This window comes from Mycteria americana, chromosome 2, assembly GCF_035582795.1.
Source record: "Mycteria americana isolate JAX WOST 10 ecotype Jacksonville Zoo and Gardens chromosome 2, USCA_MyAme_1.0, whole genome shotgun sequence".
Lineage (NCBI taxonomy): Eukaryota > Metazoa > Chordata > Aves > Ciconiiformes > Ciconiidae > Mycteria > Mycteria americana.
The window spans coordinates 119,862,555-119,889,770 of NC_134366.1; the positions used below are offsets into that span (position 1 = coordinate 119,862,555).

At 41.7% G+C, this 27,216-nt stretch overlaps 1 protein-coding gene and 1 long non-coding RNA gene across 6 annotated transcripts in view; one reads left to right on the forward strand and one right to left on the reverse strand.

Moving 5' to 3' along the window:
- ARHGAP28 (Rho GTPase activating protein 28) overlaps positions 1 to 27,216 on the reverse strand; it is a 74,726-nt gene that overhangs the window by 34,977 nt on the left and 12,533 nt on the right. Inside the window, exons 1-2 of one of the 5 annotated variants that reach the window (XM_075494404.1) lie at positions 13,704 to 13,789; positions 2,778 to 2,972 (exon numbers count right to left, since the gene is read on the reverse strand). The exons of 2 other annotated variants lie outside the window; for them this stretch is intronic. The gene's annotated coding sequence lies outside the window, so the exon portion shown is untranslated. Of the gene's footprint in view, positions 1 to 2,777; positions 2,973 to 13,703; positions 13,830 to 27,216 lie in introns of those variants that run through there. 2 more of the 5 variants (XM_075494405.1, XM_075494403.1) reach the window with 2 other exon arrangements.
- LOC142406042 (uncharacterized) lies at positions 1,003 to 17,103 on the forward strand. Its single transcript, XR_012774413.1, has 3 exons — positions 1,003 to 1,075; positions 15,769 to 15,982; positions 16,976 to 17,103. It is a non-coding gene; the product is annotated as an uncharacterized LOC142406042 (long non-coding RNA).

A 27,216-nucleotide genomic window follows, 5' to 3' on the forward strand; every position in this document is an offset into this window, starting at 1 on the left:
TGTTATTGTTTTAGTTCGAACAAGCCACAGTCACCAAACCTGAGAAGAATTTGTGACATAAGTGTGGTTAAAGCTTTTTGAGTGCTTTCCATGTAGCTCTCCCTCTGGGGAGATACGAGCGTTTCAGTCAGCTTTTGTTCACAAAGCCTCAGATGACTGGGGTACCCGATAAATCATAATTACTGGAACTATGTATCTGGGTGTTTCGGCCTCTGTTTTTTTATGGATTCACCTATCTCTCTTCCCTGTGCCAGCATCAGCAAAGAGAAAAAAAAAAGCAAGTCTCACAGGACTTAAATATCATGAGTTAATACTGAACGAAGCACGCCCAAGCAGAGCTTCTAACCAGCAGAAGCAGAACCCCCGAGAAGCAGGCAGAAACCCCCACCTCTTCAGCTGGGAGCTGGTGGGGACGGGGGAAACAGCTCCCGCCAGCCAACCGCTTGCTGCTGTGAAAAGCTGCGCTCTTTTCTTTAAAAGGTGATAGTGAACACAAATAAGGAAAAAGGCAAAACTTCCTGGCACTCTCTCTCATGGCATTTGGGGCCCCTTTTCATCGGGCGCGGCACAAGCAGAGAGAGACGGGCAGGTCTGGTGTCAGGCGAGGTGCGGGTGCCCATCATCCCTGTCCCTCCCTGGCCTCCTCGTTAGCTCGGGGCTCTGCCTGAGACCCCCACGCTGCTGCCCACTGGGCAATTCCTATCCCTGCTTAGTATAAACCTTTGTGAAAAATAAGTGCCTACATCTGCTACAGAGCCCAGCCCAGAGCTCCCACACCAGCAATCGTAGGAAGAAATGCTCTTGCCGCTCTGGAATCAAACATGTGCTGGGATGAGAAGAGGGCTTTTTCCCTGATAGCGTCACTGGCTCCCATCATTTAGTCATGGTCAGGGAATTTAAACATTTCCTGCCCTCCCAATGTGAATCTTGACCACGACCCTTGTGCTTTTCACGCACGCCAGACTGATCCTTGGGCTTTGACTCCATCAGCACTTCAGCTAGCTCAAACCAAGGCTTTTTATTTCACCATATTAGGAAGAAAGAGGCTTGGCGGGTTGTTTCTTTTCTCCCCACAGTGAGTATGCTATTTTGTAGTATTACCATACCAAAAAGCTAAATGCAAAACAGACCACGTAGCATGGCAACAACTGCTGTGACAACCAGCTTTACCAAATACGTCTAAGGTTCCTGGGTAATTAACGTGCATTTACAACAATATTAAAAGTACAGAGCTTATTTGGAAAATCAGCTGGACAAAGTCTCCTGAGAACCTCAAATCTGAGGCTTGTTATCTCAGCCCGGATTAAATCAAGCTGTGTAAAATTCCTGTAACAAGAAAGGTTAGGCAGAGGTGCTTTATCCTTATTGGTAAACAGCTGAAGCTTGCTTCCAGGTGGTCTGGTACAAACCTTCTGCAATTATTCTGAGTCTGCCTATTAAAAGCTCAAGTGTTTGAAAGACCTCCAGCCGCAGTTTTGACCCATATACCTGTGGCTTTTGTCCTGGAGGAAGTGGTCTTGCTTTTATGTGATAATGGCAGTTGTCTCCATTTCCTCCAGCCAAAGCTGCTCAAAACAGTTTCAGGAAAAAAAAAAAAAATCCTACTGAGGAAGCAAAGCATATTCTTCACCGCTTTTAATTCATTCTTGAAGGACACTGAATGAGCACTGACTCAGCAAGCTGCCTGCCTGTCTCAGAAATAGCTGAACAAGCCCAGGGTGCCTGTCACCTGGGAACTCGCCTAGCAGAAAACCTATGTTCTGGATACCTTTTTCACCCTCAAGGTTTTCTGGCTTGTTTGCTCTTTTCCTCAGTGTCTGTAGAGAAGTTTACGAGGTTAAAATGTTTTCACTAAGCCAAATCTGTTGTTCTTACAGAAAATTTGAAAACCAGTCTTGTTAGGTAAGTAGCAATCATGAAGCTCATGCTCGGTTTCATTTGCTCCCTCACACACACTGGCAGTGGTGAGCTAATCTGAAAGGCTGACTAAATTAAACACAGGAGGGATCTCGGATTTTGGCTTCCTAGATGGAAAATGCTGGGAGAGAAGGACGAACCTTAAAGCACTGAGCAAAAATTACAGTGACTCCGCTGAACGAGCTGAAATTGTTTTCAGGGTGGAATTAAAAAAAAAAAAAAAAGCCACACAGACACAAACCCAAACCCTTGAAAAAGGAAAGAAAAAGAAAGAAGGGAGAAGTATACTACAACGGCCCATGTATCAAAGAACTCCTCTATTACTGGATATTGGTCACAGAAGAAAGGGTTAACGAGTGCCAGTAAGGAGAAATATGATGATATCATGTAGAAAGCTTTCTGTGGAAAGATTTTTGCAAAGAAGCAGGGTATTTCCATGGGGCACAAGGAGGCTGATTCAACTGTGTGTGACTCTGGTTTTGCCCTGGTGTATGTTTATAAAGCTGATGAAATGCAATAGCAAACCAGGCCCACTGATCCTATATTTTATATTCCGTATATCATGCAGAAGTGTGCTGTTCAGGGTCTGACAGCACACATCGATTTCAGGATAGCCAAGCCAAATCCAATAAGCAATTCTTACCCTATCCCCAAAGTGAAGGTTTGTCACACCACATGAAGAGCTGGTTCAGTGACACCCGATGATTGCTCACAGGCTGACTAATAATAAAGCCAGGCTTCTGTTTTCAGTTTAAGTAAGATATGGGTGGTAAAGAATCCATAAAACAAACAGGAGCAATAAAGCCATCTCGTAGTTAAAACTAGCATTTAATCCTCGTTTACACAGAGAGACAGGACACCTTACTCTTGTGCATCGGTATGCTTCATTTCATTCAGTGGGTCGTGAACCTGCTTCACCGCAATTAGTCACATTTATAGGAATGGGAAAGATGAAGGAAGCAAATTCTCCCGGTCATTTTAGGTCTAAGATCCCCTTTTTCGTATTGCAATCATTCTATCAGCGTAGCCACTTAATCCAGTGAAGTCAGTAGTGCCTGAAAAACACAACAGTGGCAGAGTACAATGTTGTTTCCTGTATCCAGATCTTTCTATCCTTCAGTTTATCATGATAATTCACCAACTTACTTCTGACAAAAAATAATTACCCTCTCTCTGCCTAGCTCTTCCCAATTGTAAAAAAGGGGATGGTAGCTTGCATTGACAGGGAAACAAAAGTGATTCCTCTTTATTAAGAACTATATTTCTCTCTGTTCTGAAATGTTAGGAATCAGTCATGTGCCAATATTTCTCTTTTTTTTGCTAAAATGTGTACAAATTCCGGGCAAAGGAAGAGTCCAGCAATTGGAAATAGTATCTTTGTGCACAGTTCACGGCACAGTGCACTCGTGCCCCAAATCTCTTGTCTTCTGGTTCCTTCCTGGCGACCCTGTTCCAGCACTGTTTGCTGTCTGCTTGTTTCCTTCTCTCCATGCTTGGTGGCTTCTGCTCACAGAGAGGGGCGTATCTCAGACAACATCCCCCCAACTCCATCTGCACACTTCTGTTTCTGATTATCTTGCAGGTGTTAGGCAAGTTGTAGGCAGTGGATCCGAAAGTTTCCCTTTTCTTTCCCTAACATCTAGCACAGCAAATATTTAACCTGTCATGCTCACTGATTTCACAGAGGTGTCACCCAGCCTCCCTTGTAACAGAGTGTTTGAGTGAGAAGCAGAATAGGATTTTATTTCATTAATAACTTTCTCATCCCGCTGCCTAGCAGAACGCCAAAACCATATTAATCTGATTGCTCTTTGTTACAAAGCTGGGTTTGAAAATAAGCTGAGTTATCACATTACTGTATCAGCTAGACTTGAAAACACAGGCATTGAGTACTTTGCGTGTCTTTGTATTGTACAAAACGTTGTACAAAATATGCTTCTGTCAACTATTAATTTTATTTCTAAAGATGCTTCTCTGTCTCCACAAACATTTTTGGACTGAAAGGACTTGTTTAATGAGTCTTAATATTTAAAGACTTAAAAGAGAAAAGACTTATAAGACTTATAAGATTTAAAGGAATTAAAAGAGTTTCATTTATTTATTCGTAACTCATCTGCAATTCATCAAGGCACTAACAGGAGTTAGGAGATTCAGCTGTAGAGTTTGCACGCCACTGTTATCTGCCAGCATTTAAAAATGCATTTCACCTTGGGTTCTTCAGCTCTCTCGTATGCCACTTTTTCATAAGTGGTATGGAAGTCCCCCGTCTGCAACAAGGGCAACATTGTGACCGCTCTGCGGCTGAGCATGGAGATTGCAGAAGAATCTCTCTGTGCGTTTCAGTGTGAGGGCTCTCACAATCAGACCCTTTGAGCTAGGGGAGTGCAGGGAATATACTCTCTAGGTATTGCCTGCTGGCAATGATGACCTTTGGGGACACGACCCAGACCTCTCCTCCACACTGGCAATCACATCACTTCAGCGCTGGCCCGATGCAAGAGACAGTGCACTACATGGCTTCAATGCGTCTGTCAAAATCTGAAAGGGACTCTATTTTGTCTTCATTCTCCTCACAAGGCTGTTCCCAAAGGGCAGCAGGGATTCCCAAATGATTAACACTAACAAGAGTACATTCTGTTAACCATTTTTTGTTGAAGTGAATTGGAAAAGGATTCTTTTCATATAGATTAAGAGGCAGCAGGATAAGCTAGTTTTGGGTGCTGAAGACTTAACGACATGAGCAGATCATGGCAGAGTATGTTAGGTGTAATTTTCAATGGGTATGGGCAAGATAAGAAGCATCTGGACACGGCCTACGGCAGGTGGAAGCTGGTTGTGAGCAGCCAGTTTAAACATCTTAAACATTTCCAACACATTTTTATTGTTAGAGGTGACAAATTTTTTTGTTGTGTTGGTGCTTGCTTAAGTCCAATTGCTTTTATATGAAACAAATCCACGTATCTAGGGCAGACCAAAGTTTTCCAGGAAGAAACATAGGCACGTGGGCCATGTACTGTGGGCTTAGGAAATCCCATGCTTCCAGGAAATGTTTGATCTATTGTGCATGTGCAGTGCAAATTATTTGTGTCTGAGCACTGGACCCAGTGAATCTGACAGTTCACCGTACAGAGCTGATGAAGGCCTCCAGGAGCGTTGGGCTCACTGTGCGCGTGCTGTACAATTTATCCACTCACGTTGAGTAGATGCCTCCAAAAATTCCAGCCGGCTGGCACTCACCCAGAGAGATCGCTAGGTAGCTGAGCACCCAGAAATCCAAGGCAAACCCTTCAAATTCCACCTGGACAAAATTTGAAAGCAAGATGTATGACAGCCCTGGATATAATACTGTAAGATTACCAGTCTTTGGGATGAATTACTTGGTTAAGCCACACAGTAAGCATGAGGCAGACATGTTTCGTTCTACAGTTTGGTGCAAGCAGCTACGCAGTGTCTTACCCAAAGTAGCAAGCAAAGATGAAGCAGTCACATGAATGAAAAGGAGAGGGGGAAGCGCAAATGCACCAGACCCTGCCTAAACTCTGGTACTGCACGAAGTCTAATGCTGTTCACTGCATTCACTCGGTTCCTCCTCAGACAGCTATGTGTAGTAGTGAGAAAACTCTCACAAAAGTCAGTGGAAAAGCTGTATTTCTCTTTTGCTTCCTACTGCTCTGGCAGTGTCACTTCGAAGGTAAGCAACAACCCTGTGAGTGCTCCCCGGGGATAGCATCATCTCAAGCCAACTGGAGTATGTCAGGCCACTATGCATGCATCTGTGTGTAACTACAAATACCAAGGAGGCTGGGAGAAGGAGGGTAATGTGCAGACTAATCCAGAATCTTCTCTCACAATAAAATTGATAAGCCTTTGCCAGCAACTCACACTTAGCCAGACTCATTATTTATAACACAACAGGATACAGTTAAAACTGCAGGAAATGCACAGGTTTGAGAGCTCAGATGAGGCTTAAATCATTCAACAAGCAAAGAAGCAAACCAATTAAAAGCCACGGGGGATGTAACCTGGACAGTATTAAAAGATTTTTGGCTCTAGAATCACCAACTAGATTTTCTAAAGAAAAAGAAATATTAAAATACTTATCAGGCACGGTGAAACACTGAAAAATAAGGGGTCGAACTTTCTACAGCTTTCAGTACAGCTGCTAACATTGCCTGCGTTTATGTGGCAGTTGTGGAAGAATATATACTTATTTTTATTTTAGATCACGCTAAAGGAGTTATCCTTTCAACCAGCATGATTATTATCGTTAAGGAACTCACAGTATTTATAGGACTTTCTTTCTCTGAAACACTTCAAAAGACAAATTCGGTCATTTTGGTTGAATTAAGGTAACAACATAAAGAACTGGACAATACTATCTACTGGAAGGCACCTAATGCAACTACATACTTTGCAAGTGTAAGCTCTTTAAGCTCCTGACATAATCAATGAAGGGAGGCAGATATGTCTAGAGAGTGAACATGTAAACTAAACAGGAGCTCAAAGTCATGCAATATAGCTTTGAAGTTTTCTTTGTGCTTAGTTTTAAGTGAACTCCAGCTGTTACTTTCTCCCTTCCTATAATTAATGCATCCTTTAAAGTAAATGTCACCACTCCACCCATTACATTTTTTTTCAAAGGCTTCAGGACCTAGGCAAATAAGCAGTACTCATTTTCATGAAATATTGGGTTTTCCTTTAAATATGTTTTAATGTATATGGGAGGCAGTGGATGAGCTACAAAATATGAATATGTAAACTCTCTAATGTATTCATTTACATTTTACTCATGAATGTTATCAGTTACCCTGCAATTCATGAGAAAATATTTTGAACATTGTGCTTAATAGTATTCACAGGACTGGACTGAAGTAATGTAAAGCAACACAATTAACTTTTAAAGCTAAGCAACACACAACTTTTAAAACTATTTTATTGAAAAAAAAATGCTTACGTGGTGAAGATACTGTTAAATCTTTCAACAGAGTGAGGAGCAACGTCACAATGTCACTATAAAAATCCTGGATCTGATTCTCAGATAGTTATAAACTGTTACAACCCCACTGGCTTAATGTATCCCTTATGTTTAAATTCAGAACATCCTTCTTTGTGGTACTGCTAATGTAGAAGTTATTACAAATCACAAAAATTTCATGAGCAAATGTACTTCTCACCATTTAGATTTTTCTCGGCAGCTCTGGGTTGGCTGTCAGGCAATTCTGAACCCTCAGCTTGTATTTTCCATGGCGTATTGTACTTTGTGGCATACCGAATCAGTCAGCAGGAATGAAAAATTTGCTGGAAAATGCTGTAGCCAAATAAAAATCAAGATGTGTGCATAATTCTATTTTTTGCCACTCAAGCACATTGGTAAAGGTTGTATAAGTTACTTTGGAAGGAGCCCCAAATTTGTTGAAAAGACTGTTCTTTTGTTAATGAGGCTTCTTAATAAAACAGTGTAGATGAAGAATGAACACTGAATAAAGCAATGTAGATGAATCTTGGAGAATATCTCAAAGCACTATGTTCCTATTTTTACCTGAAGAAAAATGGTTATGCATCAGTTGTAAACTGATGGAAAGTACATCAAAGTGGAAACTACAGAAAAACAGATTTTTAGCACAGTCTGTTGGTTATTCTTGTCAATGTCCAGAACAGTCTGCAACTTTATTCTGGATGACTCGAGGCAACATGAGACCTCATCTCTACCTTTCCATCTCTCCATCTGCAGCCAACCCTGAACTCTGCCTCTTTCCCTTGCTTTTCCATTTTCCAGAAAGCAAGTGCTGCTGGGCTGGGTGGGAGCCTCGTGTAGAGGTGGAGCAAGCAGGGAAGCTGGCAAGGGCTCTGTGCAGAGAGGAGGTGATACCAGTGCGACACAGGGGGACCTGACACACAGGGCAAGGGATGGGGATTGCAGCTGATGGATGTGTTCCCTCATGTTTCTCCAACAGCGTTTGACCGTCATATCTCTTTATCAGAAGAAGTCACACACAAGCCTCTCTCTTCATCCAGTTCTAAATATTTACAAAAAGCTCAGAGTCAAAGCAACTATAGTACTTTACATTCTAAAAAAATAAACTACTACAAAATCCCAAACAACTACGCAATATTAACAGAGGTAAATCCTCTTGGCTCTGCTGAAGCCAATAGAAGTTTTGCTAATGCAGTGCACATTTCACCTTCAAGCTTTAAAAAGCAAACTATATTAGAATAGATTTTTGACCAACATTTTTGAGGGAAACAATGAACAACTAATTTCTTGCTAATTCACTCATCTCTTTGGTCAAAATTTTAGCGTGTTTCACCCACTCTAAAATTAAATAGTGGTATGTTATTTGGTAACGTTTCCCATTCAGGACATCTATAACTGTACAAGCATAATTGTGCAAGCATAAAGCTGAATTTAAAGCAAAAGCTGGTAGAAGACTCCTATTGGAGACTGGTCTAGAGAATTTTAATTTATAATGTAAGTACAGAAATGTGTTGGCAAGAACCTCTTGAGTTGCCAGATGATACTAGTAACAGCAGTACTATGAAAGGTCATGGTGAGATGATGGGAGACGTAACCATAAGAAAGGACAGAGCAGAGCTGAAGATGAAGAACAGAAGCTTAAATTTGATGGAGACAAACACAACAGACAGGGAACACCAAGTAGAAGATCACAAGTCTCCAAAGAGCAGACATTCCCATTTTTTTTGAGGAATCAGTGGACCACAAAATCAAATTTAGTTTATTATCTTCTCAAGTCTTCAACAGAGGAATGAAGAGGGAAAGGAAAAAACAATGCATGTTCTTATACTTTGGCTATACAATTCCAATCAACGAGGTATAAAAGGTTTTCTGTGATCTTAAAGTGATTTCTAGGCTTATGCTAAACAGATAGAGGGAACATCCTCATGAGAATTTTCAAGACAACACCCTAAATTTCAAGTGGTATTTTTCTAATTGGTGTTCAAATGTTTGTACTATGTGCCTGTGAAAATCATGACCTTTCTCTGTAAGGATGCAAAAGAATCAGTGATGCTTCCAAACCACTTGAACTCCAGTGAGAGCTGGAAAAATTTGACTAGATTACACTTCTTTACAATGCCCATAAAAAAGGCAAATAACAGAATAAGAAAAATCACCTCTTAAATGGGAATACTAGTACATGATGCACAGCAGCTTTCCAGTTTCCTTCAACTACCTTTTTTTTCCTCCTGCTTATTTTATTTTAGAGGTTTCTCAAATATTTCATCCATGAGCACTCTGAGGGAAGCTGCAGCATGCCAGGTATTTCAAAGCTAACTTTTCAAATATACTGCAGCTCCTGAAGCTCTTGGAGCTAGAGAGACCACTAATATTTACAAAACATGGTGTCTTGGTCTGCAGTTCCTCAGTTATATGAGTAATTCTGAATCCTACAAGCAGCCCTGCTGAAGCCAGCCAAATGACTCTTGTGTGTAGGGTTTGGAAGTTCAGCTGTCTTAATATTGATGCTGGGGGAGTAAGAGGTAGCTCTTGGAAATCTCTGAGGAAAATGGGCTCATGTTGGAGGGAAGTCTTCAAGGCTCAGAAGATGTAGAGGGACAATATTATCTTAGCTTCAAGCATCTTAACATAGGTACAAAATGCCCATTCATGTTCTCCTGGGAAGCAGAAACCCTAGATGGCCCAGAACCATGCTAGAAAGTTCTACAGGACCTTTTGTAGACAGCATGTATTACAGGAAGGGATTACTCTTGGCTATTTTGACAGTTACTGATTTGTTCTGGTTTGTTCTAAGCTGTTCTGGGTTTGCACCAGGTTGCGTTGGGAGAATGGAAAGAGGACTTTGGAGAATTGCCTCTTTAAGCTGTGTTGAGCTCTCTTCAGTCACAGCTGGGAATCTGAACCCAGATACCAAATCATCATGTGGCGAATAGTACCAACAGAATCAAGAATTTGGTAACTACTAAAACACCCCAACAACCCCCTGTAGCATTTAATTAACTCTATGGGCAAGAGCTAATTCATCATAACAGGACCATGGAGACACTGTCAGATAAGAATTATGGAGGGAGGTAAAGTGACATCTCTGAAATCACACGGATGTTTTGCCACAGAAGAAGGTTAAAAATACAAGAGCTGGTTCGTGACTTAAAGCTATGGTACACGGTGAGTAATAGAACTGCTAATCTTTTCTAAGTCCTGCAGAGCTTGGCTGAAGTTTCTAACTGAGCTTTGTCAGCCCTGTACATATTCTTGGCTGGATAGCCTCTAAAAAGTAATTAATATTGCTATACAAACATAGTAAATCATGTTTGAAAGTCCACATGCTCATGTCAAATGGGTACGACTAAGCTGTTATTGTGCCCTCTGTCATTGTGAGTACATGCTCCTCTTCCCGCTCCTGCCTAGATAACAGCCATGATCCATGATAGGAGGTGAAGATTCACAGGGCATTCATCCATCTTTTAGTGATTGTGTTAGATCTTTCACTGTACAGGCACTTTATGAATGTTGTGAAGCTGTAATGCTATCCTTCCCACGAGGACACCGAATTAGTTATCCATGCTTTTGATATAATGCATCTTGGCTGAACTGTTGCAGCTCTCTTGCTTTGGAAGGTTTCCAGTCAAAGGCTGTATTTACGTCAGTTACAATTGATTCAAAATTCTTCCACAGGATCTTGAACAGGCTAACACATCTTCACAAGTTTAATCCAAAACAGAGACGATAGATGGCTTTCCAGTAAAACAGGGGAATAATCATGCTTGTACCTCTAGTTCTTTGGTTTGAGTTGGTATCCCTGGTTGGTGTTCAGCCACTGCTTGGACCAGTACCTTTTCTGGACTTCCAGGTGACTACAGATTATGCTTCTAAAAGGGACTTAGGAGGGCAGTCACCTAACTCCCATTTTCAGAAAAGACTGAAGGATTCAGGAGCACAAATCCTCTGGACTTACAGGGAGAGTAAATGCTCCTGCACACAAAGTCAATTTTGAAGGTGGTACTTAGGCTTTTAAGTCACAGAAGTCACTTTTGAAAATCTGCCTTCAACTTAATTGTATGCCTTCAATTTACACTCTTTATCCTTGGAGTTCTTCTTTTTCTGTGAGCATTAAGCTTGCCCAGTTTTCTGGGATTTTGACCACCTAAATTTAAGCCTTATCTTTTAAATTTGGCTTTGATTAACACAGCTGTTATTTATTCTTTTGCTTGGCAGGAGTTTCTGCAAGATCGCCATAAAGTCAGCCTGTTTGTATTGTATGGTACCGTTAATCTCCTTTTCCTTTATGACATACATACACAATATCCTAAGGGGAAGATTACTGTACATACGTACGGATTCATACTCGCATATAAATATATGTATGAATACACAGCAAAGATGGGAACAAAGGGAGGGAATATTTTAGTAATCTCCTAAAAGCCTTTGTGAAAAAGTCTAGATAACACATAAAATGGAACATTTTGTATGGCATGAACCAAGGGATCAACATTAATTGGTTGCTTAATGGAAATGTAATTCAAGATAAAAATGGAACAGCCTTTATTCAAAGTAGTTGGAGTCATTTGGGTGGGAGGAAGATCTGTCAAGTTAAGGGGCTGCTAATATCATTATGATCACTTACACACAGCTCACCACCTAAGGTTTTCCAAAATAGTGCATCTGAAGAGACTTTCTAACAAAATGTAATTAGGAGAGCTGAAGAAAATACAATGTTGCTTAGAGTTGCCAGGTTAATTTTCGTCAGAATTTGGTCATTATCTTAAAACAGCATCAACAGCGGAGAATTTCTAGCTATCTAGAAGCATCCACATTTCTGTGTCTCACAGAGACTTTCTGAATTAGGAATCACTTTGCAACTGCACTGCAAAGCCCTACCTGAAAAGCCTGACCACCCAAGAGTGAGCTACCTTTTCATTGCATGGACAGGATCACCTTCACTAAGAACAAACAGGAGCAAATCCGGTGATGGGTGATCCCCCAGAATTCTTCCATTCATAAGAAAAAGGAGTCACAAAATCACAAAAAGCATTTTGGACAATCATTTATGCCAGTAAGCCCTATCTCCCATCCTGACAGAACACTGGGACTTGTAATGCCACTGTATTTCCTGAAGAAACTCTATTAGTGCTAGGAGTATAACTGTCCAGTAGAAATTTCACAATAATCCTGCTGATCTAATTCTCTTTTCTAAACAAATCAATCAAGAATCTAGGTAGCAAAAGTCAAATCTTCAGGGATATTAGCTGTCCGTATTTCCTTTCAGCGAGTCTTCATGTTTGACAAAGGAAAAAGAAAGCACTTGCTCTTTCATCCTGATCAAAGTAAATTAAAATCTATTATGTACTCATTATATTGGGCCCTGATCATCATATTCTGCTGCTGTGCAGCATCTGATGCCATTTCAGACTTCCCTTTGATCCCCGGTATAGGCCTCGTGCTGCCCCTAGAGAGGGAATAACAGGGGAAGAAAGCCTTGAAAAGTTTCCCCCAAGGCAAGGAGTATTATTTCTGCTGATGGTCATGACCCCAGCTCAAGATATTTTGCTGCAGGGGGACTTTGGAACCGGAAAGGTTGCGCTGGCCATTTCAGCATGTGCAAACTGCCATGGAGCAAGAACTACTAAAAGAAACTCCTCAAACACTCCTGATGTTTGCTCTGGAGGTGCAGAGCTGTGAGCATCATGCCAGCCAGCCAGTGGGAGAGAAATCCCCTGGAATCCCTCCGTGAGAGATGAGCGAGCCTGTCCGTGAGTGCCGGATTGATGGTCTATTGTTTGCATTTATTTAGACTACATAAACAAGCTTCCAGTTTCCTCAAAACAATGTGGACAAGTCCTAGCTCCAGCTCCTTTGAATTTCTCCAGTTTTCCTTACTAGGTAAACAGTTTTAGCTGCTCTTCACCACCAGTCCCCTGATGCCCTGGATTTTTACCTGGTTATCAGACATAAGCACCTTCAGACTGAAAGTAGCCATTAGAAAAAGCCTGCGCTACCTGCAAATCCCTGCCTGCCAAGTGTACAGAACCGAGCCAGATTTGCGCACAATTTGAAAAACGTGTATTAGGATAATGTATTTGTGAATGTAGAAGCACTTTAGCTCATTTAGCCATGTAATCTGTATGAACGCATCACTTAAATTGTCAGACCTGGCTTTCCTCCCGTGGGATGATAGAAGTCATAAGTTTCTTCTCTCCTTACAGATAGGTTTGTATAAAGCTCTACTTGTGCAAGTTAGAGTCTGGTCATGACACTGAGCTGAAATACACATAATTATCATAAACGTCCATATGGCATCAGAAGGCAAAATTTGAAAAAGGCAAATTTCTGACCCCAAATCAAATGAAAGCGAAAATGGGAAAAGCTGTGATTAATTCAATTTGAAGAAAATTCTGCTCCCTCTGGAACATTATTCCAGTGGAACACATTTTTAAACAGAATAAATGGTGAGAAAAAACTGTATTATAACAGAGTATAATTTTCCAGAAGCACACCATGTTAATAAAACCTTAAACGGGTTCATGTTAATAGATTCTTGAGGCGTATTTTCATACAGCTTGAGTTAATGCAAAGCATGCATATCCCCATCCTGCAGTTGCTTTCGCTTGCACTCTGTCCAGTTGTTTTTCTACAGTGGATCAGGTTTTTTTGTCCCCCCTTTTCCTGCCTGGTAAAGCTGGAAAATTCCACTAGTGATAACTCTGACAGCTTGCTCCCCCTCCTGTCACTCCTCGTTTAAGAAAACAAGAGGGAGGGAGCAGGGTCTGGAAGGCTGAGAAGTTGCTCATTTAGTAAATTCTGCAAGTCTTACCTCTGAGCAGAATAAAGCCTTGGTGTTATCCTTAAAGGAGCAGAGCAGAGTCCTTCTGAAGCCCAACTTCTTCATGCTCCTAGTGGCAGTGAGTCCCTCCTCAGCCTATGATCACCAAGTTGCATATTCGGGGAGCTATCTGACAGCCTGTGATAGGATATTCTGCCTCTAGTCATGCAAAGGCTGCGGGAACAAAGAGCGGTGGAGCTTCTGGCCCTTGTGGGAAACAGACTGACACTGCTCCATCACTATTTAAAAAGGAGATGCCTTCAGGATAAATCCTCTTAGTGTGTTTTCCTGTTTGTGTCAGAACTTAAACCTTTTATCCATTTCCTAAGAGGAGAAATAAAAAAGTAATCGGCACTAAGCTGCGCTGTAATTCAGGAGAGTCCCTGTGGGGTGGCTCAGAAAAAGACAGAGCCAATTTACGTGTGTTCTGCTAAAGGGATATGAGACACTACCATCAGCATAACGCAAAAAATCGTACATGACCAGATGCAAATGAATGAGGAGCTCTCTCTGCACGGAGATGGCTGCTCCACCCGGAGCAGAAGCATAGCGCACAATGCCAGCGAGGAAGGGGAAGTGAGCCAGAGTACAGCTGTTAAGAAATCAAATATTTATGGCAAAGCCTTTCTTGCTTTTCCTACAGTGGGACAATCACTGGGAGGCCTAGATGAGTGCTGAAAAAAGCATGCACCAGGTTTTGTATGAACAGTGGCCCAGAACTGGGTTTTGGCCACAAGATAGATAAAGCCTTGAAATTTGGGGATGATTTTGCGCTGCAGCTGGGGGATGAGGGAACACACTGTTGTGTTAATGCTGTCAAAGGAGCCCTAAGAAATAACTCTTAAGCATGGAAAGCATATGAGATGGTCACACTTTACTCCTTCCACCAAACCTTTGTTTTTCCTTTGAAATACTTAAACTGGTCTGTAAGATTTACAGCAGTCCTGTCATCATTCCTCCAGCCTAAAATACAGGAGGAAAAGCTGGCTTTCTGGTTATAAGCTTTCTGATATCCTTCACTTCCTCCAAGACATGGCTAAAGCCCTTCAGCAGAATAAAGGGAAAAGAAAGCCTGTTATTTAATCAGAACAAGCAGAGAAAGACAGGAAAAAAAAAAAGGCTGGGGAAAAAAAAAGAAGGGAAAGGACTTCCTGAATCAGCCACAGATTTCCGAAGGGACAGAAAAGAGCAAAACCAGAAGTGGTTTGGTTTTACAGTTCATCTTGAAGTTAAATTTGCTTTATGTTTTAAACTGGACTTAATATTGCCTTTTTATTTCTTCTGGTGAACTTTTAGGATCACATAAATCCTTGAAAAAAATTGAAAAATTCCTGTCATTTGCCACTGTCTGTAGGTCTCTTTAGGGACCAGTATCCTTTAAAGGATAAACTGCAGGGAAAAGGGCGGCTCAGGAACTTGGTAGTGGACTGTGGGGTTCTTCATGCTACAAATCCAGCCGCTGTTGGTGGTGACCAGAAACTGCTTGGCAGCTACCGCTGCTTTGCCTGAAACGATACAGTGATGCTAGTCCATATCATCCTGACTAAGTATCTCTATAGTGTTACCACCTACAGGCATTCAGAGGTAACCTCTAGGCTGAATAGTCATGAGACTGCCCTCCCCGCTTCTTTCAAGGATGTCTTCTCCCTCTTTTTAATTAAGTGGTACATGCTGCCACTATTACTCTCCTTGAGCTGTAGCTGTATGAAGAAATTAATTTTATACCTAATTCTAGGCTTTGTCTGAATGGTCAGATAAATATAGTTTTAGGATTACCTTTTTCCAAAGTTGCTCTCTAACGGAATTTAAACAAGCCTTGGTCACAGTGACGTAGGTTTTCCTAGGAATTAAGGTGAGTTTTGGTTGGATTTGGTGAGTATGATGGTGGGTTCCCATTTGCAACCCAAGTCCCTTGCAGCTCGCCACCTATGCGGCACAGAAAAACACCGTCGGGGAGAGAGGGGAGGAAGCGGAGGCCGGCTCACTTGAGCCATTCACAGTGAGCGTGTCTTCCCTCTGACCGCTGTCGGCAATTAAAACACTCCCCATGTTTCAGTAAGTGCTGGATCCTCTCGTCGAACATTAGATGTTGAACTGGGATGTGTGCGTTAGGACCCTGCTTGCCACAGGCTCCGGATTACAGCCAGTGGAAAGCAAGTCACCTCCAAAGAGTAATTCAGCTCACCTATGGATGAGATGTCTTTCTTGCTGTCCTTAAAGGGAGAAGACAGTGAGGGATTCACCAAAGAGCTGTTAAATGCTGGAAATGGGTAAGTGCTCACTGGGCATTAGGTACACTTAAAAGTAAGGGAACTTTAACCCTCTCCCTGCAGTGCCCTTGTATTTAACATATTTTACCTCCAAAACACCGTATTTTCTTTAACTACAATTTAAACAAACACATAGATTAAAAGTCTTGCCGTAAAACTACGTAAATATGTTTAAACATCCTTTTTTGCCCTCACTTTTTCTGGACCAGCACAGTGGTGAGCCCTAATCACAGCTGTCCTACGAAAAATAAACAGTGGTGAACTCGTATACACAGGTGTCCCACCGAGGCATGACACAGAGATCTGCCTGCACTGGTATCTTTATTCATATTTGAGTATTCTGTTTAATGATTTGTACAAAAGTAGCTCTGAACTAATTCCATATATGGGACATAATGATGACATATTTCAGCAGATACACTGGATGTCATACAACTGATAAATGCTGACACATGTAGTTTCATGCTATTCTTTTTCTAAAGTTAAATGCTGAGATATAAAATAGACCTGCTATTGAGTCCATTTTATGACTGCAGAAATACATAGATAATCCTTACAATGAGACAAATGTTTAAGCTTTTTGCTGCATCTGAATGTAAGAACCAGTCATAAACAGTTATCTATGAAAATAACTGATTTTTCAGGGCTTTGGCCAAACAAATAATTGAACAAAATCTTTATTTAAAGTTAATCTGAAACAAAGCCGTTTGCTTTTCCTGTAGAAATCCAGAAGAACAATAAACATTTTTATCTCAGAGATTTGTTTTACTTTTCTGTTGAAAGTTAAATCCACATAAATTAGAAACAAAACAGTTCATTTAGAAGATGTTGCAACGAAATGTTTCAGCTTTTTCTGATTTTTGCCTCTTTTTTTCTTGGCTCCAGAAATGCTCAGTAGATTATTCTGATCACCCCAAACCTTTTTTTTCCCCTGAAAAAGAAATGTTCCTTTTTTTTGGTCCCACTTCTAAATACAGTCTCCTGTTTTAACAGGTCACTGCTGCTGGGGAATAGCTTTAAGGACTTGTCTAACTGATGTCATATGGCAAGCACGAAAATAAAACTACAAGGAAGGAACTGGAAGAATTATCATTGGATTAATTATTCCACAGAAATTAAACTGGCATGATCATAATCATGTGGTGGTTTCTTCTGAAACATGACTGCTATTTCCAGGGACTCTATATATTGATCTATTCCAGCTGTTAGTGAGCAAAAATCAGAGGCTCTTCTCCAGGCTGGATTTTTCATTAACACTGGGATACATTAAGCACACATGCTCCAAATCTGTCTTGTTTTTCATGCTAGAAAAATGGCAATATCCTAAAACTTAATAAGTGATGTATTCGAAAGCAACTATGTAGATAGGAAGAAGATAGTCATTCATGGCCAAGCAGTCCAGACTTGACATCAGCCCCTCAGATGTCATGAAAGGCTAAACCTTCTCTTAGGAGATCTCTGAAGATCTGCTTCTTCTGTCTGGGCTTTGGCAGGGGATCTGTGAAATTTCCTACCTACACTCACGATTGATTAAGATTTAGTTGTGGTCTTAGCTCTGCCTAGGACACCATTAATTTACAGAATAGGGATTTTTCAGAAGAAACTACTTAACCTCAAGACCATTTAGACGTAAAACCAGTCAGGCAAGAGAAGAGGGTTTACAGAGCATGACAAAAGAAGGATTGTAAAATGTGCAGCGCCGACATACAAAAACCGTGGAACAGAAACCCTCGCGGTGCCTGTAGGAAGGGTTTTGTTTTGCAACGCCCCTGTGCCTTGCAGGAGGCCCGCGGCCGGCCGCTGAGCTGGGTTTCACAAACACGCTGAGGCGGCATTCTTTATCTGCAGTAGTGCTCGGTGTCAGCTGCAAAGGTCACCTTGACAAATGAACTTGCCCGGTGGAAAAAACCCTCCTCCACCGGTAAATGAACAGGAAGGGATTGAGCTTGTTTTCCAGTGCCCATTGCAATAGCCGCAGACCAGGGCCATATGTACACTGGAAACAGTACGTGGAGCCATGTGATGGGGGAGCCATTTTTTGTGCTGAATTTACAAACACAGAGGTTTTTTCAGGTGGCTCTTTGATCTTTGGAGAAACACTATTTTGCACCTTAATTTTCAGTCATCTGGTGACTTTTGACAATATTCTCCTATTAGGTCCCTACAACGAAAGCCTGTCTTACTTCTTGCATTAAACTATATCATAGAGAAGCTGTTAGTTACCCTAATCCCAAGGATTTACAATACAGTTCCCTAGGGAAGCTACTTACTTTCCCTTAGAGACATCATTTCTTTCAAAGCTAAACAGGCCAAGAAGGCCAAGATTAAAAAGATGACAGTCTGGTGGAAGAGTCGCTGAGTGAGGAGGAAATGAGTAACAAACCCTATCAGTCACCTGGCAAGAAGATGAAGAAAATAATTACTTGCTAGTATCTCTGAATTTCAATGTATTCTCACTTGGAAAGAGGACCTGAGCTGATAGTCTGTAACACTACCATTTCCTACCTTCACGCAACGGCCTGACCACGCTCACACCCTGAACCAGGTGTGACCCTGAAGAGGCTTGTCTAGGTACAGTTTGAATCACCCCTCAAGAGCAGTGCAATTCTGACCCTTAAAAGTAATCTTTTTCACTGATCCTTCCCCATTTTGTGTTTTCTCATCCCAAACCATCTTTCCAAACCGGTTTTTCCGCTACTTCTTCTCCCTGATGTTGCTCCATGTCTTTGACGCACAGGGAAATGTTAGGGGTAGGGTTCCTGCAGTCTAAAATGATTGCCTGCCTCTCTTCTCCAAAAAAAGAATATTCATAACATATGGTGTGGGCTGAGGGTTCAAAGATTATTATAAAGAGTATAGAAAACCCAGAATGCATGACATCAAGGGCTGAAGGATTACTGCAGCTTGAGCAAAAACAGAGAAACTTTGTCTAAACCCAAACAAAGCCAAGCAATGGGTAAAAGCCCTGGCTTACTGATTGACAAATGTAAGACATTTATTCCCCCTCCTCCCTTAGATGTTAACCAAGCACTGCTAAACTAACTACAGCTAAACCACTGTAATGTATCAGAGATATTTTTACATTAACAGATGTTCTTCACTAATGTGACTTTAAAAGTAACCGTAACTGCCAAATTTGTATTTGGCCAGTAACCTTTATTTTAAGAACTGGGGTAAGTTTCTGCTGAATTTCTAATGGTCTATTGACCAACTCACTTCTCCTTAAAGGTGAGGATTTAATTTTAACAAAATATCTTACTAGTTTCACCCATTAGGTAATGCTAATTTAATCAGCAATATTACTTGAGGGGGACTGTAAATCATGAAATGTGTTCCAGTAAAAGGACTTTAAAAAAATCCCTAACTAAACAGGCATTACATCTGAAAATTCTGTTGGACACAAACAGACAAAGGAAAAAAGAAGTTTTTACTTTCTATACATCATTATGACTCTGAATATGCTCAATCAATTACAAATGTCCAATCTCCACAGTTCATTCCTTTAAACAGAAACGTACATAAGTCAAAGACATATCTAATTACCATGTATAATGTAAATATTAGGTTAGTCTAAAATTTTGTTAATTATTTGACTTGAAAGCAGAACTGGGCTTGGCAGTCAGGCAGAATTCGAGAGGCCTGTCTTGTACAATGCAGCAAAAAAGAGGGTAGGAGGAAAGAAACTTTTATTAGCAAGTTTAAAAGAAGGAATCCATGTTAACCACGCCACTGTGAACCATCACAGCCATTTCATCATAAGAAATAAAATGTGAGAAATTCAAAAATGTTAGCGCAAGATAAAAAAGAACAAAAAAACCAGCAGCCCCTCTCAAAAGTAAATGTAATACTATTGTTTACCATTGCCACAATTCGATGGCATTAAGAGAGTGACGGTAGCTGAGATCAGATCTCAGCTGATCTCCCTTGCCTGACTTCAATCCAGAGACCTGCAGCCCACCGCGTTCAGTGCTTGGCACACCGAGTGCGGCCAAAATCCTATCTGTGCCACCTGAGGAACCGGCCCCATCACTGGCACTACTGAAGGTGGTGTTTTGCCCCTACTTGTGCAGGTCTGAATGGCTGCAGCGGGTGCAAGGTGGTGGAGACTCAGGCCCCCAAAGGCACTTTTATTTGCTCGGGAAACAGACATACACCTTTTCAAACACAAATGCCTTCACGAGCCCGAATGAGGTTCCTGCTTGCTTTCAAGATCAAGGCTTTTATCAAGATTTATCAAGAAATCTCTGGCTTCAACAGCACTGTCCAAACAAGATACACCCAGACCCATGGTGTTCATGAACGGCGATATACAGAAGAGTACTTCTTCAGGGCCAGCCGTCACCTGCCGTTTCCAGCTTTTCTTTCTCAGTCCCTCTCACACTTGCACAAATCCAGCTGGGAGGCCCGAGGACACCAGCCGTGTGACAATGTCACAGGTTTCATGTAGTCCTGCGAGATGATTATCTGACAGTTATTTCCTCTTGCAACACTCTCTCTTGCATCAAAGCACTTCAGCTCCCTGTTGTTCTTGTAACAACTGGTACTGACCCCAGCCCCAGCAGTTTCACCGGCAGGGCCTTTTTGGCATTGGCAAGACAGAAGAAAAATGCTGATTATGACTAATAGAAAGTGCTGGATCAGAGAGAGGAAGAATTCAAGATATTTGATAAGAGACGGTGTTTTGAAAAGGCTTTCCTGGCAGCCCTGTCGAAACTGCAGTCACAGCCTCCTTGGCCAGCCGTCGCAACTGCAGGCAGCCCTCTTTGGATGTTCTGAAGGATGAGTGTTTCACATGGTCCTGGTTCTTGTTTTTCTGCAGATCCGCATGAGCTGAGCGGGCAACTGACGTCTTATAGGACGTGCGTTATTAACTTACTTAGTGGTGGGTTATGGCAGATGGGAAAAAGCATGCATTTTAAAGGAGGGGCAATGAAATCTGACAACGTCACCCACACAGGACACATCCAAGCTCTATTTGATGAAGACACCCCTTACCCCCTGCCCCACCAGCATCCGTGTCAGGGGTGTGGGTGCAAGAGACCTGCCAGGAGATCCCATGGGGCCATGTCTTGGTAGGGCTGCAGTGCTGTGTCTAGTATTCTGGCCCAATTCCAGCATATATCAAGGCCTGTTTACAGTACTCGTGAAATTTCAGTCTGCTGCTTGCTCCACCTCTGCTCATTGCATTTATTTCTGTGCGCTGTGAAAATGTTGTTGTTGTTGTTATTATTATGATTGCTATTATTATTATGCACTGGAGGCGTGAGTCAGAAGCAAAAGCCTCCTGGGTGCTGTGCTTTGTACCTGCTACACTGGAAAATGCTGTTTACCATCAAAAGCCTGCAGCCCACCTCTGCCCATGCAGAGCTCTGTGCTCCCTGGCCATGTCCTGATTGCAGTTCAGGCAGAAAATGTCATTTTATACCCCTAAGATAGCTACATTTCAGAGATAGAATTGCTTCTTTCTCACTACATAAACTCAGAAAGTTAGGGCTGTAAGAAAAACATAACTGTGACAACAAAAAGTCAGTCTTTCCCGTATTCAATTACATGGCAATTTTAAAGCTGCCATCTTGGGTCCTACGAGGCATAGTGCTCTAGTCCAGTGAAGAATTATTTCTAGCCTAGGAGGGTATGGACATACGTGTGGACGTACAAGGCCTTAATCTAACAGTGATCCAGGACTATATTTTGTCTTTTTCAGGCCGTAGGCCAATTTTATAACTGAGGGAAAGAGGTAAATATTTCCTTTGTTTTTGTATTTCTTTCTGGCAGGCTGCTTGGAGAATATAGCAGCTATTTGAAGATGGCCAGGGGTTTGCAATGCTAGTAAAATTTTGTTGTGGGGGAAGTGAAGAGTGAGCAGGGGGCAGGTGAGGGGGGATGTTCCTGGGGAGTGTGGTTTTTCCGCATGGCTAAAATGCTGGGTGTCTGCCCTTTGGTACCACAGACGACTAACACACACCACACACATGCATACACGTACGAATGCACAAATGAGCGCGGGAGAGACCATACCGTGGCAAATGTGTACTCTTCAAGGATTTTTAAAGCATGGAGTAATGATCAGCTGATAGGGGAATTATGCAGCCTGACCCTGAAACTAAAACCTTGAGCAGATTTGCCATGACAGCAAAAAGTGCCTCTGCTTGCTTTGTCATCTCTTTCTCATTATAGTCTTCAGACTGGTTACAGATCTGGCTATAAAATTTGAAAATTTGGTTAGGACTTGTAATTTACATCTGCCCTTTGCAAAGATTCACTGTTATTAGAAAGAGATGGAAGTTGAGCGCACGGAAGGTGCACCTTGTGGTGACAGCTGCTTTTAGAGTTATCGACTTGAAGTATTTCATGTAGTGTATGCTGTCAGGCACACCACAAGTCCTGGGTTTCTAGGGATTTCTTCGATTTGATTTAATAGCCCATTGCCCCTTTGGAATATACGCTGGCAATGCCCGAGAATTTATTACACGTTCTCCCTTCTCCCCTGAAGTTTTTTTTTTTTTCACAGGTTGAGCAAAAGGAATTTTGAATAACTCCAGGTAGGACCTCTGTTCAGGCTGAAATATTGTCCCCTGGAGTTTCCTCAGAGGCCAGTGGCCTATACTGGAGTTTCCACAGTGGGCAACCAGTGGCCTAACGCTGCTTGGCACCGACTACTCAGAATAAAAAAGAAAAAATATGGGGGTTGGAGTGGGGTGGGGAAGGAAAAATCTCGGTCAGAAGTGCCAGGGCTCAGAGCTAGAGAGAGTTTTTTTCTACAAATCAGAAAAATTAAGTAAGGGCTGATTCCTGTGAAGTGCTCAAGCACATTGGCCACGATCCACTAAAGCACTTAATGTTAAGCGTGCTCTGGAGAGTGCCATCGAGAACAGTCTGAGCGCTAAGTACCCAGCAGGACCAAGCTCCAAATGGGGACCAGACATAAACCAGATGGTATTATGTTAGCTTTGCCGTATTATAAGCTCTTTGGTTTGCATTTTAATCTCTCTCTTATTTTCCCCTTTCTTGCTTTGCCTTTTCTATAAAACAGTCCATACGTGCACTGGGAGAGGAGGGCAATGTACTGAAATCGGCCCTTGTCACCTTTTCACAAGCATGGAGTTAAGGCACGAGCTGGGAAAACTGCTGCTTGTTTTTAACTTAAACTTAAATCAGCGGTGCTTGGACAAGGACCATCAGGAGTTTGGAGCTGCTGAAGGGAGGAAAACGCTGACCCTGTCCTCTAATGCGCTGCCCAAAGGTGTGTGGTGAGTCTGCTGTTGCGTTTGAGAGCATCGGCACCTGCATCAGAGGTTATTCCCACGCCTTGGCATTTTTTTGGGATGGGGATAGGGGCAGGTAGCATGGCTGGGCAGGGACAACGGGAGACAGCTCTCTGGCTGTTCACAAAGTGGGTTCAAACCGAACTGAAGCGAGACTGCTGCTGTGTAGTGCTCAGCACTCACGCGTCCCCTGAGGTCACCTGCCAGAAGGCAGTGGGAAGAAAATAAAACCCTAGTTGCCGCTTTGTTTTTTTAAACAAGCTCCTGGCTTTCCAATTCTTCCTTTCCAGCACAGTTACAACTATCTCCAGAACTTCCTCAGACCTGTGATTTGTGCAGATGCCAGCTTTTACATGGATGTTTTTGAAACTGAGCGCTGCCTGACTGGAAGCCGTCCTAGCTGGAGCTGCTTTCCTGCAGGGAGGGCATGGCGAGCAGCCGAGGCGGGACGTGTGCCTCTGCCTCTGCCGTGCTGACACTGCTGACTCTCGAGACAGAGCTGTCCGGGCTCAGGTCCGAGCCTTGGAGCCTGAATTAGGGCAAGCTGCCTGGCTGCCAGGCAGGTTAGGGGTATTTCTCCTGCACAGGCTGTGCATGCATGTGGGCTGTGCCGTGAGACTTAAGAGGAACTTTCTGTGATCGTTTTAGCATTTGGGCAACTGGAAAAGGAGCAGACAGAGGCGCCAGGCCTTTGCTTTCATGACTGCATTAATCTTCTCCTGGCCTCGGAGAGAAATTTTAGACAAACTTAGCACATGTTCTCAAAGAGCTTTCTTTCTCAAAGTTATTTGTGCTGTGGGTCCTGCACTGATGAATGATAATGGCAGTGAAATGGCCAATATAAATCAAACTTCGCTGGATAATCATTTCAGTAAGGATGCCTGATGCTGTGCTGTTATTTAAAAAGTTGACAGTTGACTAGCACGGTGCAGAACTTTTGGGATACATGGATTAAAAAAATGTTTTTTTCCTATCTCAGAAGGTGGTGGTGGGGACAGGAGGAAGCACTAATGCCCCTTTTTTCATATTTATGTATCACCCAAGAAAATTTCTTTCTTAGGTGTAGTTATGGAGTTCTTTTGGTCCAGGGGAAAGAGTTTCAGATGCATATCATTTTAAGAACTAAGACAAATAATATTATTGCTACTGCTGGAAAAGTTCCTGGTTGGCAACAGAGCTATATTAACTATCATGTGAAAGTTTAGTCCATGGCAAATGTGGCATAATTCAGAGTTATTCTGCCATGAAAGAGGTAAAAGCCTAGGTAAGTTACTTTTTATTTGCCCCGTGCTAAGAGCAGGTCCCTGGACGGTTACAAAATCTCACATTTTAAGTGGTGGCTTGTAAAGTCATCGCAACTTGCTTGTGTTTCTGAGTCCTAATAGACTAGGAGGGACTGAAAGTAGTTTGGAGATAGCTGACTACCAGACAGCACCTATGGGCTTTGTGGGAATTTGACAATAACTTTTGATCAAACAAGGAACAAACTGAAACTAAGCCATTTTCTATTTATGAACTGCCTATTCCTCTAAAGTTTCCTCCAGAAAATGCGCTCATAGATGCAGTTGTCACAGCTCCAGGAGGCACACGAGTCTGTGCACAGCCATTTTGTTTGTTTTTCCTACACTTTCTGTCTGTACGTCTATATGGCCATAGGCAGAGCTACATTTCTGAAAACTGACAGAGAAAGTTTTCTGGCCTCACTCTAACACTTTGAGGCAATGATCTGAGCCAGGAGATAGGTCAGGAGGACCCCAGAGCACCCCCTGGCACATCCCACAGTCAAGCTTAGAGGTCAGCTGAGTCTGTCCTTCATGAGCGACTGGACAACACAATTAATTAATCTGTGACAAAAGTACAATTCAACAATTTTATATAGAATATTTCTATATGAAACAGAATATGAATAACAATGTGTGAATCAGGCCCAGCGAACACTGCAGGAAACACAGGGCAAGTGCTACTAAGAAGAAGTTTATGATAAAGTTTGTGTCCAATGAAAATTAGACAACTACAGCAACTCAAAGGAGCCACTCTTGTTATTTGTCATTAGGGTTAAAATCAGCCCATCCATCAAAAGGTGTTAAAAGTGCTTAGAAATAGAGCAAATCAGAAAACTTTCTATGCTACAGACAGTAGACGTGTATATGTCAAGAATTGCCACTCAAGACATTATGTGGTTGGCTTCTTCATGCAAAATAAACTAATAGCATTTTTGTTAGGCAAACCTTGGATCGTAGCATGAGGTCACAGCTAACCAAGAAGCTGCTCTCTTGCCATAATTTCCAGGGAAGCAGGACTTTCCTATTTACGTATTGTATAGGATAATAGTCAGAACTCAAATACAGTGTAATAAATAATTTGACCTTAGGCATTTCAAGGGTTGCATCAAAGAAATGTACAGACTTGACCTTTCAAAAAAGCTCTCCCATCGTAGCTGGTATGAACATGTATTTTCTTACGCGTTCTTTGTTGAAATGCCTAGTGACGTGAGTGTGTTTCAGTTACTTGTTTAGACTTCTGAGTAACTATTTTGATTTCAACAATCAGTATTTAATATTCTGGTCACAAACTTTCTTTTCCACATAATGCAATTACAGAACTTTTCAACAGCTTTGATTTCAACAAGTGCATGATTAAATCAGTAATTTAAATAATGCACCACATCAAAATTAAATGTTGAAGTCAAGATTCATTTAAAATAAGCTTCAACTAAAGAATTTTGCATGACCTTTCATCTACTTTCATCATGGTTTTGGTCTACACTTCACTTCACTACTTAGTAATGGAAGAGCGTTATCTACTCAGCAAGATATCTTCCAATGCTGTCAAATGTGTCTCATTTTCAAAGACTGAATAGCCAAGTTTTGTTTGATGACAAGGCAAATGCAAAAAGAACCCCTCATCTGCGTAGCAAAAGCATTCACATGAAAGCATGGTTGTCATAAAAGTAGATTTTAGATGTTTTCTTTTTTACCTATGTACTTCCTATTTCCTTAACTAATTGCCACTTTACCCTTAAATTCTGAGTTTTCTCTTGAGTTCCTTTAGGTTCTTTTAATGACTGGAAGATTCCTTGGTTAGGTTTCTGATTGGTTGCTGTATTATTTTATTTTATCTTTACATAAGCTACACATTCTGAAAATATAGATAGGACGACATAAATCTCCACCAATCTTCTTATCTTAGGCACCTAAAAATTATATTTATATTCATTTAAATTGATGTCTATGATCAAAATCAATTCAATGATTCATCCCTAGAAGGCACAACATCAACTGCAAAGACCAAAATACCTTCCCCATTCTCAAAATCTATAGGACTTATTGCAAAACCACAAAAAAGCAAGTCATCAAAAGTCAAAAGTAATATCAAAAGCATAGAGAATATCACGGGTATAGGGAAAAGTCCCACAGCTTGATACTTACAGAATTTCTTAAAATGTAGCCACTTTCCAGCTGCCAGCCAGAGCACAGCTGTGCATGAGGCAGAGACACAAACAGTACGTCCTTTGTTACCTGTCCACACGGCTATTTGAAGTCTGCTGAAGAGCAAACTTCTGAGCAGTTACATGATGACCAAATAACACGAAGGAAAAACACATACGTGATTTTGCATCAGCTCTTTTGCTTTCTGCACGGCAATTCCCATGAAGATCGCAATGTAGAATATTTTTTTGCTGTTAGTATTGCTCACTTTGAGTTTTTATAGCTGCTTGGAGATCTGCATCACTGTATTTGATTTCAGCTAATCAAGCATACAAATGAACAGGAACGCAGACACGCAGCACTGTAAAAAACACAGAAGGAAGTTTTTTCAAACCAAATCCCTCTATTAGGCAGTGGTTCCAGTGATGCAATCAGAATAGGAAGGAAAGTCTGTGTTGCTGCATTGTTTTGTTTGGATTTTGGGGTCCAGTGCTAACTTGTGATAATATTTCCATTTGTAAGTATATTTCTCTGAGGGCAA